At 34.6% G+C, this 19,626-nt stretch overlaps 1 protein-coding gene across 3 annotated transcripts in view; it reads left to right on the forward strand.

The window, feature by feature from the left end:
- msi (RNA-binding protein musashi) overlaps positions 1 to 19,626 on the forward strand; it is a 139,427-nt gene that overhangs the window by 4,230 nt on the left and 115,571 nt on the right. The window contains exon 1 of one of the 3 annotated variants that reach the window (XM_087405991.1): positions 1 to 19,626. This exon is cut by the window's right edge and continues 12,009 nt beyond it. The exons of 1 other annotated variant lie outside the window; for it this stretch is intronic. The gene's annotated coding sequence lies outside the window, so the exon portion shown is untranslated. One more of the 3 variants, XM_087405978.1, reaches the window with a different exon arrangement.

Consider the following 19,626-nt stretch of genomic DNA (forward strand, 5'->3'; position numbering starts at 1 on the left):
ATAAAATTTGTATACTATACAGAATGTTACGTACTGTTACAAATTAAAGGAACATGTGTTTGATGTAAATTGAAGTAGAAAATTCTATGAACATGAATTCAATTCGAGACGGTTATCTATTTATGTACTTGTATAAGTGCTTATAAAGTTTATAAATGATCTTGGTAGTTAAACAAGATGAATTGTTCGTAGATGAATCCGTTTCGAATTGAATCCATGTTTGTTTTCTTCAGAAGACATTTATTCAGAAGATATTTTCTATTTTAATTTACATTACAAGCACAATTTTTTAGAACATTTTTTTTTATTAAGAATGAAAAATAAGAAAGTAAGTAAATTGTTCAAATTGATGTATTCTTTTCTTATTAATATAGAGAATGATGTGATCTCAAATGAATTAAGTAATTGTATGAAGATCATCGTAAGTATTGCTTATTTCCTTATACATATGTTTCAATATACTGTTTTAAGTCCAGTTCTAATATTAATCTATCTATCTATATTGAATTTTTTATTGGCCCCACAGATAAAAAATCTAAAAATGTAAGATGATGTGAATGACTAAGCAAGATGAATGATTCTTTGGTGATGAATCATTTCGAATTGAATCCATGTTTATATTTTCTTCAATTTTTTATTCAAAAGGTATTTTCTACTTCAATTTACAACAGAAACATGCTTTTTCAGGATATCATGTAACATTCCACATAAATAATATCTATTTAAAAGAAGAAAATTAACTGATTAAAATAACTCGTATGAAATATCAAAAATGGACTCGCGTTGCATTTTATTTATAATTTTAATACAGTATAAATGTTAAATCGTCGTGTTTTTATCACATTGCTCGAATACGATGTGCGCATTACCGCGGTATGCGTTTATGATGCTAAAAAAAAATCGTGTCTGTCTAATATTGTACGTACATCGCTCGAGCAAAATTACAGCGTGCTCGCTTTCCCTTTTCCGCCGTCTTTCCTCGTCGCTCTCTTTTCGTTCTTTATTTTTTCTTTTTTTCATTTTAGACTACCATCTGGCCCTTCATGTGTGTCTTTATGCACGCGTTACGCGAGGCGAAATTACCAGCGGACTAATTACATGCTGGTCATGCGATTCGCGTACTCGAGGAATGCGTCGACGACGATTAAAAGGCTAAAGGAGCGTGTCGCCGGGTCGTTTTGATGACCTATCTTGCGCGAATGCGACCGGACCGACGCTCACATATGCAAATTTTTGTGAAATTTTCTCACACTGTCGTATTAATTAAATCGGTAAGTTCAGAAAGGTACGAGCGAATCGCTCAATTCACGAGAGTACATTCTCATAAAATTGAAAGTAGATATTTTTATGTGAAAATTAACAATATACCACTCATTTGCTGCAATAATGATACAACTCAAAAAACAATGTTTTTCCGAAAAAAGATTTGAATGTTCTCTTTGAATCATTAAAATTTTGTAACATTTTTGAAATGCAATTCGATAATAACAGATTGTAGAAAAATAAAAGCATTTAAATTATATTTTAAATTATATTCTTTTTTTTTTTTAAGTTTTCTGTTCTTTAAGGTTTCTGTTCTTTTTTACAAATAACTAAAACATGACAATTTTTGAGTTATACTGTTGCAGGAAATGAGCGATATATGTTAAAGTAAACGGTTTTATCCATGCTAAGAAATTTTACATTATGGCTGAAAGAATTTTTATGCAGCTTTAGAAATTTCCATTCTTCTACTGCACTGTAATAATCTATGTAAAGACGAAAGTACACATCAACGAATAATAGCTGTAATTTTTCTTTCTTAGAAATTTTTCTTTCTTTCCGCTTCATAATTTATGCCTTGCCTGAAACAATCGATTCAATCAGATATATAGGTGGATAATACCTTCAAATTGAATATTAACTGACATTTTCGTAGTCATGCGATTCGTGGATTTGGGGAATACAGCGATAAAAAGAACGTGTCGCCAAGTTGTTTTGATGAGCAGCTTACCTTGTAAATACCAGACTAATGCTCATATTTGCAACTTTATGAAATTTTCTCACGTCAGTTAAATCGATTAGCTTGGAGAGGATACGAAAGAGCTCTATAAAGCTAGCAGGACTAAATCTACTAGCTTTATAGAGCTGCACGAAAATACTGTTTTACAAAGTTAAAGTAACAAGTTTCTGAAAATTATGAAAATTAAAAATTTATTAGATTAAACTTCGTGTGCACGCAAAAGGTGTTTTAAACTACGTTAAGGTTAAAAGATAAGATTTCTATACTGTTTATTAAAAATTCTCATTCTTTCGTTACGTTATAAAAAAAAACATATAGTAAAAAAAACATATGACAAATAATAGTTATAATTTTCCTTCTCATAAAGTTTACTTGGACGTCTTTTTTTAAATACTCAATTAAGACTCGGTTGTTCCATCTTTTGGTAAATTTTACCTGTTGGGTAAGTAATAAGATTACCCAATCATATGCGCGGATTGCCAGATTTATCTAACAGATAAAATTTATCAAAAGGTGGAACAACCGGGCCTCAATCAAATATATAGAGCAAATATTTTAATCAGATATACAGGTAAATAATATTTTAAAGCTAACAGACATTTCCGCGGTAATCTGCCGCGAACGCAGCCTCCGATTTAGTCCGTGAATCTCGCGACCGCGAAATAATTCGACGTGCTCTTTGTTTTTGTTCGTAACCCATGAGTTTTTTGATTGACTACACGAGGAACGTCTTTACGTTCAGGAACGTCTATCCGTTCTCAAACTCCTCCTATCTCTGGTTCTAATCATCCAAATGTTGCAAAAAGTGTAGTCACGGAAAATGATCCACCGTTTCCACCGTTTCCACCGTTCTCGACCATGACAGCAAAAAGAGCCGTACGTGAAACGAGCAATTTATTGTATGACAGGATCGCGACGTTTACTTTTAGTCATTAGTTATCACTCGTGTTTTGCTCTCCATCCCCAGATCTACAAAACATCGACCCGTGAATTCGTTACAGTCGATAAGAGAGAATGATAAGGCACGATTCTTGTCATAAATGAGGTGTTGAAAATGTCGATTGTGAAACCGTAAATATCTCTTTTTCTTTATTTTTACAGTTCTTCCATAATTCTTCGTAAAACATCTGAATACATTAATCGAATGAAATGTATCGAGGTGATATTTGTATAGAGAGATTTGTTAAAAAGAATTTTCATTCCAAATTCGAAATTTCAATTTGACTCGCTCGGCACAGACACACCGAAACACCGACAACGATGTTACGTACGCGCGGAACATCTCTTTGTCTCTCTTCGATGAGAGATGGCGTCCGGCCGAGCGATCAAAGCCTTCCAGAGGCCTAACGAGCCTCGAATGACGTCGATCGCTTCTGTTTTCCGTCATCGTCGTAAGCTTCAATGAGCAGCTTTTTCCATCCCACTGTGGGCAGATCACGCAAAAGCTCGGTTTTCCCTTTTCACGATATAGGAAAGAGAGAGAAAGGCAGTCCTCCCTCTGCGGGTTCGGTCCACCGTGACATGGATAAAATTAGATCGACGACACTGCCGATCTGATCTATCCATCTCTCTTTCTTTCTCTCCTTTTCTCTCTCTTTCTTTCTCTCTTTTTTTTTCTACTTGTCATTTTCCTAGCCCTTCCGTCCTCCTTTTTTATCAGGCAATTCGGCGAAGTGCGCGCGACAGGCTAAGGCTTTCATGAAATTTTTTTAATCAAACTTACGAAATTAAATTATAGTATCCTGCGTATCGAAGGAAATTGAATATTTTTACACCAATCAATGTTCCTTTCCTTACGCATCGTCCATTGTGTCAGGATTTATCAAATAACGAAAGAAGAATCGCTTTACAGTATTTTTATTCAATTTTGTATTACTTTTCTTACGAGTGAATTGTGCGTTTTAAATTTTCGAAATTAGAACTATTTATATTGACATAATGGAGCAAAACATTTATAAAGATTGATGAAAACGCTACGTTTTACTTATTATTTTAGGAATCGTCCTTCATTATTTTTACTCAATTCCATAATAATTTTTTTTTCACAAACCAATCGTGCGTTTTGAACTTTCGAAATTATAAAACTATCTTCGCATAATGGAACAAACGGACGTTGATGAAAACGATATGCCCTACTCATTACGAGATTTTATTAGATTTTAGGAATAGCACATAACAGAAAAGTCACGTAGTTTTGCTACGTATTGATCTTACGCAATCTAATCTAAAACGAGATGAGAATCCGTTGGCTTTTGCTATTCTTAGAGATACAAAGTTAATTCCAAGTGACGTAGTGCGTTTCTTAAGGACACTTTAACTTTAACTTGTAGCTAACTAATGAGTTGCATGCACACGCGTGTCTCGAGCCTCTCTGCCTTTCGATGTTTGCCAAGTAATTCGTTTGAATTTTCCCGTTTGGACGCTATATCTATCTTCGGTCCACACGCGCGTCATTGTCGCGTCGTGGTGTCGGTGACGTTGTTGGAAACATAACTCCGTCCAAGAATACAATAAGCGGCCAGCATTGTGGAATGTAATTAAGCTACCGTCGCTGATGGAAGACAGCTAATGTCAAATTACAAGGAGCGTTAATGGCTACCACTTTCTCTCTTCCTCTCTCTCTCTCTCTCTCTCTCTTGCACGCCCTCGTCGCTCGCCGCTCAAACGATTTACCTGCCACCGTTCAATCTTGTTGCATCCTAGGCTTCAGTTGACTTATTACCTTATTGATGAATATATGGATGTCGTATATTAAACTATTAAAGGAAGAGAAATCGCGAAAAAGAAGATGATTAAGTGCGTTAATTTGTTATCCGTTGGAAATTCGCGTTGCGCCATTTTAGCCGGCGATTATCCCGCAAGTATGTTATTGAATTACGGAGCATGCAGCGTGTGCTGTCAGAAGAGCACGATCGATTTTTCGCTACATACTGATGGCGGTGGAAAGTCCGCGTGCTGGTAAACTGCTCCGCGGTTCTAAATTATAGTAGTTTCAGGTCGAAAGTTCGACCCGAGCGCTGAGCTCCGTTTGTGGACAATGCGTTCTCGATGCTCACATACGAAGGTGTGGGAATCCGGCAAATTTTGACTATATACGTGCCCGGCTATTGCCAAAGTTTTGAGATATAGGAATACTTGTTTTTACAAAAGAGCGAGGCACAATCGCATTAAAAGCGCGAGCAAAATCTGGGGTCGTAAGCACGTCGGTCGTGAATAATCTCGGATAGCATCGCGAATATCCGAAAGTGATGTATCTGTAGATATATTTTATTTTATCCTCGGTTTTGAAATATAAATTTTCGATTATTGTTTATACATGAGATGTATTTTAGACTGTATATATTTCGAAATTGACGGTGATTGATAACGTACAATGTTATTTCCAAATAAAATGACAATTATACAGTTAAATCTTCGCGACTTTTAGATCATTATCCTAAATTTTGATATTTGATATTTTATTTACTAGACTTTAATGAAGTCTCTAACGAATTCGAATTAGATTCCCATAACAGATTTATACTTCTATAAATTTTGGAAATTCTTGACTCTTAATAAGTTATCATCTGAGAGTTATTAATGCTTTAACTAGTAAAAATAGATTTGGAATATTGGTGAAGTGTGATACTACACCATCCACAGTTATTATGGAATATTCTATTGTGGTTGCACTCCGTTATTCTGTACACTGCTATATCATACGACATCAGTGCATTATCTCGTTTCCGCACGAAATATGGTATAGTCGCGTAGAAGCGATTAGTTGGCTACTTTATCGTTTAGAGAACCGCGTACAATGATGCGACGGGGCGAAAGGTCGACGATGCTAAAGCTGAACCCTTTAGTAACTCGAGCTGTCGTTAAACCCATCTGCCATGATGCCACTTGCGCACCTTGTTTCCTTGGCGACAACGTCAGGCCTGTCGCCCATAAATGTAGCAAAACGGCCGAATATGAAACATATGGTTACATACGTCTCGTCCTCTTTACGCGTTTTGGTACCTATATTCACTGACAGGTTCATCGATATTTAATAAACAAGAAAACGTAAATTAAATTTATATAACATTTTATTTTGTTGATTTTATTTCGATTCGTTACCTCGTTAGATTTTGTTTATTTTATTATTTTTTAAGCAAAATAAAAAGTCAATGAAATAATCGATGTCGTATCGACATTTCGTTTAATTTAAATAAATGGTATTTAACTCGCTCTTAAAATATACAAAAATATCTAAATTTTCTGTCAAACTTAAATAATCAAACTTATATAATCAATATTTCTTTTGCTTGATTGAAAATGTAATTTAAATTATAAAAATTTAATTTAAACTAAAAATATAATTTACGCACCGTGCCAATGAATGAACTTACTTTCAACAGGACAGATTTTCCTTTTCAAATTAGCCGCAAAGTATCTCTTACAATTTTACGGAAGCTCTTTGTTGGATTGCATCGGGATAAGAAAGAAAATTCAATTGGCGGGAAACAATTTACAGGCGGACTCGATCGTGACATATTCACCGTCGGATCATCCCCTATGAGACCTCTCGGGCTTGACCCTCGTAATTGAGTCGAGCTTCCTTCCCTGTCGTACGTGGTATACGAGATTAATTTTCCACCGCTCGTTGTAATCTTTATGGGCTGACGAGCACCTGCAGGCATTCTTAATCAGTCACTGAGTCTCGTACTCACGTTGAATTTCGAAAGAAATCTGGCAAATTGCTTTTATTTCGATTTATCATTTATCATCATATCCACCACTCACGTTAAAGATAAGATGATGATTAAAAGCGTAAAATTAATGTAATGAAAGAATCTTGCAGAAAATAAAAAATATATGAAGATTATTTTTACATTACACAGTGAGTGCAAAAAATATTTGTACATGGGAATTTTTTATAAAAGAAATACTTTATTTGCAGAAAGTAAATATTAATTAGCAATTTTATACAATGAATAGGACATTCCTAATATAAATAAAAGAACTTCATATGTTTTAGAAGCTAAATTTTTCGACTGCATGACTACTTTTTGTGTATCCAAATAATAAAATTTTTCACTTTCGTTTATTTTTGAAACATTTTAATTATTACACGTCTTTAGGTACTTGAAATAATTTTGAAAAATGTACAGTCTATTTTATTCTCTGTTAATAAATTACTAATTAATGTTTACCTTTTAAAAATAAACTTTTACGAATACGTTTTGTTCTTCACTATAAATTGTTAACACAAAACAAAGTTCGCAATGCTTATAGACTTACTTCTATAGAATAACTTTTGTCATACATAAGAAATGTTAAGAAAAGAAGAAAAAATTCGATTGCAAAATGTTCCTGTATCAATTACTATGATGAATGTCCTAGTAATTGAGACTGTACCTGCATCGCTACGACAGAACTCTATACGCATTTTATCGACGTAACCCGATATAGCATGTTACTAGTCGTTGCATCAAGGTAAACATCACATCGGAAGGTATATTTTTATACAGTGGGACAACACGATATTTTTTTTTCTCTTCATATCGTAGAATTACATGTTCCTTATTTCTCATCGTGATTGTATCTTATTCCGTCTGATGAGCATCTGCTGACCTATTTATAGCGGAAGACGAGAAGCCGGAAACGTATCGAATGAAATTGAACAAAAAGAATTACCGAATAAGAAAGTGAGAGAACGGAAGAAACGAGAAGAAAGGATACCTCGAAATAACGTACGAGACTAGGCGTCCAAATCCTCCGACACTGCGTGCCTCGACTGTCCCATATATGGTTTACACATATATTTCTTTCTCGCCTTCGATCCTCCAGGGTATTACGAAGGGATCTTACCGGCTACGATCCGCGAATCCTCGCGGAATCGTGAGTTACGATCGCCCAGGACGCCTCCGCGTCGTTATTTCGTCGTTGACATGTTTCTCCCATGCCGGATGGAAGCCGCGTTTCAGGGAAAAATAGCGTCACGAGACTCACACGTTACCTGTAAACTGCGCTCGGTGACATAACGTCAATATAAAATGTACAGTTCGGCAAACGGAAAGGTTCGAGATGATGAAAACGGGTAACAGGAATATGCTACCCGTTTCTATCAATGTGGATTAACTTATCTTGCTTTAATCCTCTAAAGGATAGATTTTTCTTATATACATATTTTTGGAAGCATGACATATTTTTTAGGTAGTTGATTAAGAATATGAAGTTAGATTTTGAAAAAAAAAAATGTCAAGAATTTAAAACGGATTCGACATGAACATACAAAAACCGATATAGTTATTTGAGACCAAGTATGGACGTTTTTAGAATTACTAATGGCGAATCTAAAGTAAAAATTGAAAAATAAAAAATAGTAGATTTAATATGGCGGATCCAATATGTAAAAAAGACTGATTTGTATAAAGTAGAAACAACAATTCATGTTGTTTTAAATTTGATAACTTTTTGCTTGAGATTTGAAATCAGTAATCTCAAAATGTACGAATACCAAGTAACTTTCATGTAGTCTGTATTTTGTCAATATTAGTTCGTTATATTAAAATTTTCATTTTGAGTTTTTGTACGTTTATACATCCAAAATTAGCGATGCAAAAGGATATCAAATTTAATGTAATTCTAATGACTTTTTATGATTTTAATCCGGCATTGTATATTTTAAAAATTTGCAGATTTTTTTACTTCGGATTTGAAATTAGCGACCCTAAAAATATTTTTTTTCTAATTATTATTATTATTATATATAGGCGAAATTGTTTGCTATATAATACATTTTATCCAAAAAACTTCAAACTTTGAATCAATCGTTTGAATTAAAAAATTTTTAGATATTTTTGTCGGTATAGCGTTTCAAGACCGAAAAATCAATCTGACGCGCAGTTTGACAGAATTTGATACGTACATATATATAGTATATGTATAAAAAAAAAATTCACACCGAATTATTTAAGCATCAAAGATCCTGCAGCTTCGACCGTTATGAGCTCTATTTTCTATTGATTATGTATTTACATGAACGGCGAATAAAGTTCTTATTAAAAAACAAAATTACATAAATATATAAATATAAATAAGGATTCTCTCAATCTTAAACAAAGGTTATTGTTTAAAAAATGTTTATTTCAGATTCGGAATTAATGATTCTAAATACTACCAGATATGAAGTTTCAAAGAAGTCAAAATGAAAGGAATATTTGTTTTTTAATTTACTTTAATGTGATATGTTATACCTGTTTTTCGAAGATAAGAAAGAAAGATATGAAAAAAAAAGTAACTCACGTTTTTCTTTTTCAAGTTCTAAGAATTAGAAAAAGATAAAGAGTAAATTAAATCGAGATTAAATTTAATCATGAAATAGATATAAGGTTGGATCCAGCGAAATTGAAGAAACGCGAGGAAGCGAACCTAGAGCGTAAAGACGAAGAATGTCCGTTGTAATTGTTGTAAGTTGTAAGTCAGAGAACGTTGTAAGTTGTAAGTTGTAAGTCTTGCGCGGAGCTCGGTAAAGTACAAAAGGGTTCTCTCTCTCTCTCTCTCTCTCTCTCTCTCTCTCACTCTCTCAACGCTTTAGGGAACCAGCCAAAATCAGGACGAACTTGTTTGACGTTAAGACCCGAGAGACGGGATACAACGTGTCAAGTAGTTGTTGCATACTTCTTGGACGGCAACGCTTACTTTGACGTAACGATGAGGAGAACATGCTGTATATAATGAATCTCCTCGATAAAATGCACGCGTGGAATTGCGTCGTCACGCTATACATACATAACATATTCGATACCGAGTCCTTTTTTTTATTTCCTACATTGTTCACGGCGAATAATTCGTAAAACGTGAAATCTTGCCGATAAATTCCATGCGATTTTCCGAGTTTACGTTCCCCGCCTTCCGCGCATCTTAAGAGCGTTCTCTGTATATTCACTAACGTGGATATTATGCATCTCAATTGTTCTCAAGCGAAAGTTTAGGAAAGTTTTCACCGTTTACCGAGACGGTACCCAGGTGTCTTTGGTCGCTACTCTTGCGGAGAGCTCTATAAGCTTTGGAAAATTGAGAATCACCAAGTTTCTAACCACCCCCGCTTTATCCTTTTTTCTTTCCTTTAATTTATATATTCATCCTTCTCTATCGATGCGATGAAAAAACCTCAAAGCAACTGTGCATTAACAAATCGCTATCGAGAAACATGGAGTGGAAATGGAAGTAATTGTACTCTCGTCACAATGCGTGCGACATGCGATTTCATGCAGTGGAGATTAGCGAGCGAGATTAGCATAATCGACGCGTAATCAGCCTGCGGATTCAATTCGCACGCGAACTTGCGGTAGCAGTTCTCATTGGTATCATCGATGTCGATTGAGCTTGTCGTGTCACGTATATGTTAAATGACATATATTTTTCGTATCTTTGCGATGATAAATTAATTGAGAATTATTATTGTATTTTATATCGTTGTATTTTATGATGAAAATGTTACAAGGCTGTAAAAGATAACAAAGAGACGGAATCATTGATCATGTGAAATATCCAATTGCTTTTTTGGACAAAAAACTGGCGCATGTCGATGTACTTCATAATTAATATAACAATGATTTATCGTACGGCCGTTTATAAAGGACCTACGACTTACTTTCATAAAAATTCCAGAACCGTTGGGAAAATATGTAAAAAGTAGGGAAGCGGATTGGAGAGGAGTAGCGGAACATACCGATCCTATATTCAGGGAAAAATGTTATTAAAAGTACCAGATGGCCATACGTGATTATAACGGTGACTTCGATTTTCGAAAAATGTTCCAGCAGCTTCACCGAGTTAACTTCCGCCGTCTAAATTTACTTGTAATAAGTTGATGATTTAACATGTGTATCTATGTTTTAGCATAATTTTACGAGTATAATTAATCAGAATTTCCATTTCAAATTATCTAATTTCCTTATTAATTTACCAGAGTGTTATTACTGGACTGTACAAATTTCGATTCGTGCACGTTGCCATAATAAGCATGGATTTATTATAGGCCCTTTGGTTATTATTCTAAATTGTAATTGATAATTTTATCGGTCAGTTATTCGATAAATCGGTTTATTTAAAATGAAGTTTATTGTAATGACAAAAAAAAATAAGGAACACCGAGAGAAAATAACGGTTGCGATTATTATAACTTAATTATAATTTATAATCATTTTTGGGACAACTATATAGTTGTTTTAATCATGTAAATATAATCAATTGTATCATTGATAATAGTCATACACATTGCTTGAAGATCTTTCGTTTTTTCTTAGTAAATTTTTTAGTTGTTATTATCATATAAATAGTAAGTGAATTTAAAGAAAATAGTTATATTTACTATAACATTACAATTGCATTAACTGAATACAAGTATTTATTTTATTTATCATTAATTATATCTTGATATTTTATTATATTAATATTTGAAATTATCACAATTTATAGTATAATGTTTTCATGTTTGAGAGAACAATAATATATGGTTATTATTATTAACATAATAGTAATAACCATAACACAATGGAGCTCCTAACAAACATAATTATTTAACCATTAATTGCATAATTACAAATATCAAATACTTTTCTCTCAGTGTAACTATCGAAAATGATCATGATTGAGCGGTATGTGTACATAATTTCGCTTCTCTCTTTACGATTTGTCAACAATAGACAGGCAAAGTCACCGTTGAAACTTACGTAGACTCGGTAGAAAGTTCACGGGCCAGTAAAGTAAATTCGCCGAACGCGGACGTTTTTATAGCGTATCGTAAATATTTTGCGATGCATGTTAGTCACGCACTATCGCGCAATACCGCGGAAAAATTTCAGATAAATTGTTACAAAGAGAATACGATCTCGATAACAAGCGACAGTCCGACATTGTCTTCGATTTATGGTAATTGCGCTGTTGCGGTAACACCGCAACAAGATTGATATCCATGATCTCGTTATCTAACGAGCGTGATGAATAATTAATTTTACTTGATGAGTCTGTCACTCTCTCGCTTCGACGAGCACACAAAATTACGGTAATGTAATATAGACGTTACGGTAGACAATTTTCTGGCGTGCTGCGTTTATTGGCGTCGCTACTTCGAGATATATCACAAACGATCGTGCGTACGATCTGTTTGCGAAGTTTATCGCCGCCCCTTTCGCGTTCGACGTCCACTCGATGACAGGAAAAGCAACAAAAGGAGAATTTATATGAAATGAACGCACGCGAATCTTTTATCTCTCTTCATCTCTTGTCCATCTGGTATTCTCGCTTTGTTTTCGTCACCCGATTTATCTTGACGAAAGTGTCCTCTGAATTCTGTTACATATTCTGTTTCAAAATGTTAATTGAAGAACGTATCTATATACTTTTTGAAAAAGTTATATCTCCTGAATAGAATTTTGTAGGAAATATTATTTTCCCGAATAAATCGAAGAAAAAGAATGATTAGTTATCAATAAATAAAAAAATCGGTACTTTCTTGCAGGAAATAAGAATTTTTTATCTCTCGAAGTTAATAAAAGATTTTTTCACGATTATACATGTATAAAAAAAAAAAAGAAATATGATTTTTTATGAATTCAACATATTGTTCCCTTATTTCAAAAGTGAAATAACTTAAAAAATTAAGTTAGTAAATAAATGAAAGAACTATATTTTAACTTGACAGAAAATTATCGACTAATCAAATAATATCGTTAAAAAATATTCTTAACATGATCAAATATATTATTTTTGTTTATCATTTTTATTTCACAATCCTTAAAAAAAATCACTCTTTTTGAGTTGTAATTTCGATGATTTTCTATAAAGTTAGTTTACTTTTGATGATTGATAAGATAATATTTACTTATAACTCATTCATGGTAATAATTAAAAAATCACGTTTTTAGTTCTGTCACTTTTAAAGTAAGGGAGGAACTTTTATACTTTGTTACAATACTCTACTGTCGTCATGTATTTCTACAATATATTTAATTTTATAATTAATACAGAAATGTAATACAGATAGGTATATATAATTGTGTGACTTGTCGCGAAGTTAATAATTATTTTACGCAATTTTTTCAACTTTTTCATTTTTTCACACTTTTCAACTTGTGAGTTTTTTTCTTATATTACCGAATGCATGAAATTTTTGAACGAAGTTCAAGCAATTCTAATCGCGGCACGATATTCAACGAACGTTTCGCTCTTTTCCTCGTTCTTCCTGCTTTCCGCAGGTGGTTCTACCACTTTAACTCTGGAGTTTGGTAAATCCGTCATACAATAGGCTCTGCCATTTAATCCGGCTCGCGACTAATCCAGTTGGGAAACTTGTCTCGACGCAACTTCGTCTTCCTGTTTCCTGCAGGAACGGGATAACCAGTTATGTTGTGAACCAAAAAATATTTCGCGTGTAGATGAAAAGTTTTCTTATGTCTGCGAAAACTAAAATATCTTCACAACCTAAGAATAGCGGAGTCTTTCTTTCTTTATCCGTATAAAGTTAGTTCCCAACATTTAAAAAAAATTACAACGTCGCTCTTTTTTTTTGATTGCTCATTATTTGTTTATGTTTATGCACATTTCATATTTTTATTTGCACCAAGTAATTTTGGGAGACACTTGGCACGATAGCTCCCCCCCCCCCCCCAACTATATATATGAGGAAATTAGATTGAAATAATATTAATCGACGGATTTTCAATTGCACACTCTTATTTTAAAAGTTATTCGATTTACTCTTTAAAAGTTCGTTTATTTGATCCCTTGCCAGATTCTATTTGTTTGTAATTTCATTAATGTTTAAGTAGCACTAACATAATTACCCAACGATTGAATTGGGCTATAATATGCGCTTACTTAAGTTAAAAATATGCAAAGAAAATATTGAATTATACATAAGTGTAAACGCGAAAATCTATCGATTAATGTTATTTTATAACGTTTAAAACGTATCTATCTATTAATATCGAATGTTCTCGAAATTTTAATTATTAATAAGGTCGTGCAAACGAGAAAACTCGATCTGTTTTGGAATATATAATAAAAAAAAATCTATTTATGTCGATTAATGTGTCTAATTTGCTTGTAATTGGGAGGGTGAAGTGCCTTTCCTTCCTAAATTACTTTATTGTCAACTTTTTCATCAAAAGTGTACATAGGAAATTCGAAAGTACATATACAAACGAACAATTGAATAAGCTATAGAAAATTAATTTTTTTATGACGGGGATCAGATAAAAAAGGACAGAGAGCAGATATTAGACAAAGAGAAAGATATTCACATCTTACTTCCCCTTCTCTTTCCTAGTCAGAAAGAGAAAGCTACACGGCATTCATTGTCCATCTTTTTCCATCTAGTCTTCACATTTCAAACCTCACGCTCGGTCTATCCTTATTATGTCTATGGATCTAACTGTGTCAAAATTCTTTCCCTGATCTCTTTAGATTTCAGACAAGTATGTCTTGGTGATCAATAGAAATAGAATTAAACGAACTTACGAATGAAAAGTTAAAACGTCGGTTGAAACTATTTATAATTGTTTTCTCAATAGCATTCTATAGTAATATAAGTCGCAAGATATTAAGCTGACTCACACCGTCCGTTACTCACCGCGTTGAAGGACTCTTCAGTTTCAGAAAAGTATTGCTGTAGCGATAAAAACGCTGAGCTATGGATTCTGTAGATATCACATGCATTAGGGGAGACGCAAAGTGCTTAAATCTCGAAGGGTTCTACCGTTTTACGCGCTTTTTTCTCTTTGATTTCTCTCAAGCTCCATCATCGATCGTATCTTACATGTAACATTTAATCGATCTCGCCGGGTCAAAAAAACATGCGTCAAAAAAATATCCATCAACGTCACCGTGATAGGATTTAATCACTCTGTGTATTAAAGGAAAAAATATTTTTTTTACAAAAAACTTGATCGAAAATGGATTCCGTGCTAAAAAAAAAAAAAAAAAACGCTCGTAATATCGCTGTAAAATTATAAAATGCCTGAAATTACTTCGAGCTCAGACGTACTTAGCACGTTTTAACGTTAATGGGCCATCTGATCGTCAGTTTTTCGTATCGGAAGACCGCAAATTATCTCTTCCTGCACGGAGGAAGAGACGCGGATCGACGTAATAAACGACTAAATAAATACCTCAGTTGATTATCTTGATTATCGATCAGCTACGGCTGTGGCGTATTACGAAATGGCGTAAATCGAAATATAATGCAGAGCCGGTCTGTACGTGGGGGAGCGTGCGAAAGGGAAGAAAAGACGCGTATCTTTCCGCGTGAGCACGCACGGGAAAATGCGCATCTCCGTTCAGCTTCCGTCTACGCCCCTGCATACCGGTACGCCCGTCGCCATTAGACTACTTAGTCTAACGAGAATATAATCGATGATATACTACCTCGCGGCTTAATCACGCGAGGAGATAAAACCCTTCTCTCTCTCTCTCTCTGTCCCTCCTCCCCTCCCCCTCGCGCCTCCCCTCGTCGGTCCTTTATCTCCCGTCGCGCGTCGGGAGGAGCGAGTGCGCGGGGCTAAATCTAATTCCCGACCGTGTCATCCCCCGTCTCTCGTCCTTTCTTACCCCGTAGCCGGAACGCCGCTCATTATACTCGAGGAGACAGGAAGATTTTATTACGTCATCCACAAAGACTCTTTACACGGTACTTTTTTCCTTTCGGCCGGCCAGGCTCTCGACCGGAGCGTCGTATTTCACCGCGACGTGTTGAAGGGAGAAGGAAAAATGGAAAAGGAAAAAAGGAGGAGGGAATGTCGCATGGAGCAATTTCGCGGAAATTGCTACGTTAGAATCGTAGTGCTAAATTAGCGCACTGCGCGTTGAGACGTTTAGGTTAGTTTAAATACGATTCACTCGATGCTTCACTCGATATGATTGTTTTTTTTAGGTTCTTCAGAAATAACTTTTCATTTCTGTCATGAATATACTTTTTGTATATACATACCGAGAAAAAAATTTTTGGCATTTGTTAGTGTAATTATATCATAAAATATAGGTATAACACAGATGTCTATACTAGTACTAGATCGCTAACTTCTTAGTTGATTTAATGGCGGCGATAGTATGCGTGTTATATGTATATGTGTACGATGTATATATGTATGGACAAAATTATTGAGGCGGCCATTTAAAAAATTCAACCGGATATCCGGTCGTTTACAATGTTTTAGTCGAAGTTAGCGATCTAGTATTAGTATAGGCATCTGTGATCTATAATTATAAGGTTAAAAGCTCCTTTTTATTATTATATTTATAATCATTTTCATGGGAACTACATATTCTTTTTTTGATATATAAAACTATAAATATAATTACATTATAGTAGTAATAACTATAAAAATGGAGCTCCTAACCATGATTGTTTTATCATACAATTGTAGTCACAAATATCAAAAACTTTTCTCTCGGTGTAGTGCTTGGAAAAACTGATCATGATGAACCGATATGATTTCGCTAATATTTTTGTTGAAAGATACCGTTTTTATTTAGTTGGTTTATACCCGAAATAACACCGTGTTTATGAAGCACGTTAGCACCCACTTTTCGCGAAACTGAATTTTTAATCAAAATATCGTCGAAAATCGCATTTTCCAATTTCTGCACTATCTGAAATCTAATGTGTTGCATGTGCATGCCATAAAATTTCATGCTCGTAAAAGAACATCGAGCGAGAGTACGTAAATTCTGGTACACAACAAAACAGTCAATTTTTACGAGCAATTTCGCAAAGCTTTTTGGCGTCGAGACGACTCGGCCTTTCTTCCCCTTTTCCTTATTCTCCTTTTCGTCTTCTCGCAATCTTCCTCTTACTTTCAGTACTCTTCATCGTTCGTAAAGAATAGTTAGGTTCCAACGCAACCGATCTCTGTTTGCACTTCGTGAGCTTCCACAGGAATAGTCTCAGTTTTAATACTCTCGCTGTAGATTAGGCACGATTTCGCCACTTCCCCCTTTTTCTTCCTTTCTTCAACATTTTCGAATTCGTTCAGCGAGTATAGAATTTTTAATGGTTTTTACTCGCCGCATCGAATAAACGACCATACCTGCGCAAGAGAGTTTATTAGATTAACAAACGAAGTACCGTAGAATTATTCATCGCGGTTTCTTTTTCCGTTGGAGAATACTCGCAATAGTGGTTGATAAACTAAAAATATATTTTTCAGTTTTTACAGTAACGCAAAGTTTTTATATACAGATATATATTATATATATATATATATATATGTGTGTGTAATTGACACAATTTATTTTAGAAAGAATTACTTTATTCTAAAAATATATAAAAAATGTAGTTTTGTTCTTGCAAAAGTTCTCTTTTTACATAGTACAGTTTTTTATATAAATTCACGTTTGTATATAAAAGGTATTCTATTACAGTTATTGATAGAAACAATGATAGAATGGAATAATTGATAGAATGGAACGCTTTAATGCAATCAAATTAATGGTTTTGAATACGTGTGTTTATTTCCTGAAAAGTATAGATCTTCCGGAATAATGGCCTTTGAAAAATAATAGATTAATTATTTGATAAAGAGATAAATTGATATTTGCTCGTTCAATTTAATCGAAAAATTTCCCACCCTAGTCTTTATCCGCGACACAGGTTAATTGTTTCTTATTCCATAATGAAGTATCATTTCGATCGTTGGACCACCGTTAAAAGCCATTTACGAGCGATATGTGTGCGGCGTTGTCATACATTTCGTACAGCATGGGGGAACGCAACGCTATTTGCATACTGTTGCAGCTTTGTGAGAGAACGTACATCGGTGTGCTTCAGAGCGCAGCTTGTGAAACTTGCAGGGCTCGCTGGGCTCGTAGGGCCGCAGGCAGCGAAAAGAGGCAAATACAATGTTCTCGAATACCGAAAATCACTCGCGTTACAAAGCTATCGCGCGCGGACGCGGGTTATTTGTTCCCGGCAAACTTCCAATCCGAATACCAGTCCGATCGGACTTATGGCCCCTTCACTCGAAAAAAAAAAAAAAAAAAAAAAACAAATTAGGAGACGGTTCTAATGTATTCGTATGTATTATGAATCTTGTCGCAGGTGGGTACTGGAATATCTCCGCAACGCGCGCGACGAAAATTTTGCAATTTTATTCGTAATTCCACGTGAAATTCTATGATGATTCCCATCCCACAACGAAGAATTTAATAATAAAGTCTGTAACCGAGTGAAAACATTTACATTTGCAATAAACACGTGTAACGACCTGTTTTACAAAGCTTTGTTCGCAGCGGAACGACGTTAAGCGTAAGTCGATTATAACAGAATCGAAAAATATTTGTTGGCTTGCGAGTGTGAGCGTCAAACGTATCGAAAATCGAAGTCTCTCTGCTACGTTCGAGAGTGCAACCATCTATCTACCTTGATGCAGCTATCCCGGCCGACTGGCCGATTCGATCCAACCGATAAATTCGGCCTTCTGACAACAATGACCCACGGCCGGGAAAGGTGGCGATAATTTTCGTGTCGTCCATTAAATCGTTTTGGTCATCCGGCTCAATCAACCGTGCGAGAAAGCTGTCAAGCTCAGACGTTCTTTTTTTCTCTCTTTTCCTCTCTCTTTTTCTTTCTTTTTTTTTTTTATCACCGTCGTTCCACGGATATTGGACAGGGTCAAAGGTGGTCGTTACGACGTAGTGGCATGATATATATTGTAAGGAAAGCGAGAGAAGAGAAAGAAAGAAGCCGATATATCGGCTAAGAGAAAAACGCGAAAAGCCGTTGGCCAATTCGCGGTTGATTTTGCGAATACGGGTCACTAGATATATTCCGAACAAAGGTAACGTCTTTATCATATCCCTCGAGGCAACGACTTGAGACGCCTCGAGAAATCCTACGGTAATAGTGGATTAAAGTTTTTACGTCTTGTTTAGGGATCAGTATGGATTTTAGTGCTCTTTCAACGGGCTGAATTTTTTACGAACAACATGCGAACGTATGAAGCAAGAGAGTCTTTCATTTTGTATGTGCGATTCTTTGAAAAATACAACGAAAGTATTCTCTTATCTATAGTAGAGAATACAATCTGCTTGAGAGATTATTCGAATAAATTACGAGTATTCAAAGAAATTGGATCGTTTTGAAATGATATATTCTCCCTCGAATCTAATGTTTTACGTGAAATATTAAAAGTATTTTATAACTGTTGCAATGATCGAAACGAGAATAGAATTCGTTCCATACAGTTGTAGAGACCGTTACGAGCAACCGCAACTTTAGGTTGTGCAAAAATAGAAATTGTAAGAATCACGTGCTTCTTTTGAAGATCTATATTAAAAATTATTAATATAATACTATAAATTGCCATTCTATTGCACATTGGAAAGTTATGCTTACAAAGTGGATGAAGAGAAAAAAAGATAATTGCATCATGGGAAAAAAATTTGTTAAAACAATTAAAAACTTCACTGATTCGGCAGTATTTTTACATTCAGTTTTTTATGTTAAAGTAGCAAAGTTGTATAACGCTGAATAAAATTAGTGATTATAAATATTCATATTTGTTGTAATAGCATAGCAAAATTTGTTAATACAAAAATAATTTTCTATAAAAATCGATCCAGTATATACAGCAAAATTTTTAACAAAACATGAC

Source organism: Acromyrmex echinatior, chromosome 1 (genome assembly GCF_024713525.1).
Source record: "Acromyrmex echinatior isolate Ae372 chromosome 1, ASM2471352v2, whole genome shotgun sequence".
NCBI classification, from domain to species: Eukaryota; Metazoa; Arthropoda; class Insecta; order Hymenoptera; family Formicidae; genus Acromyrmex; species Acromyrmex echinatior.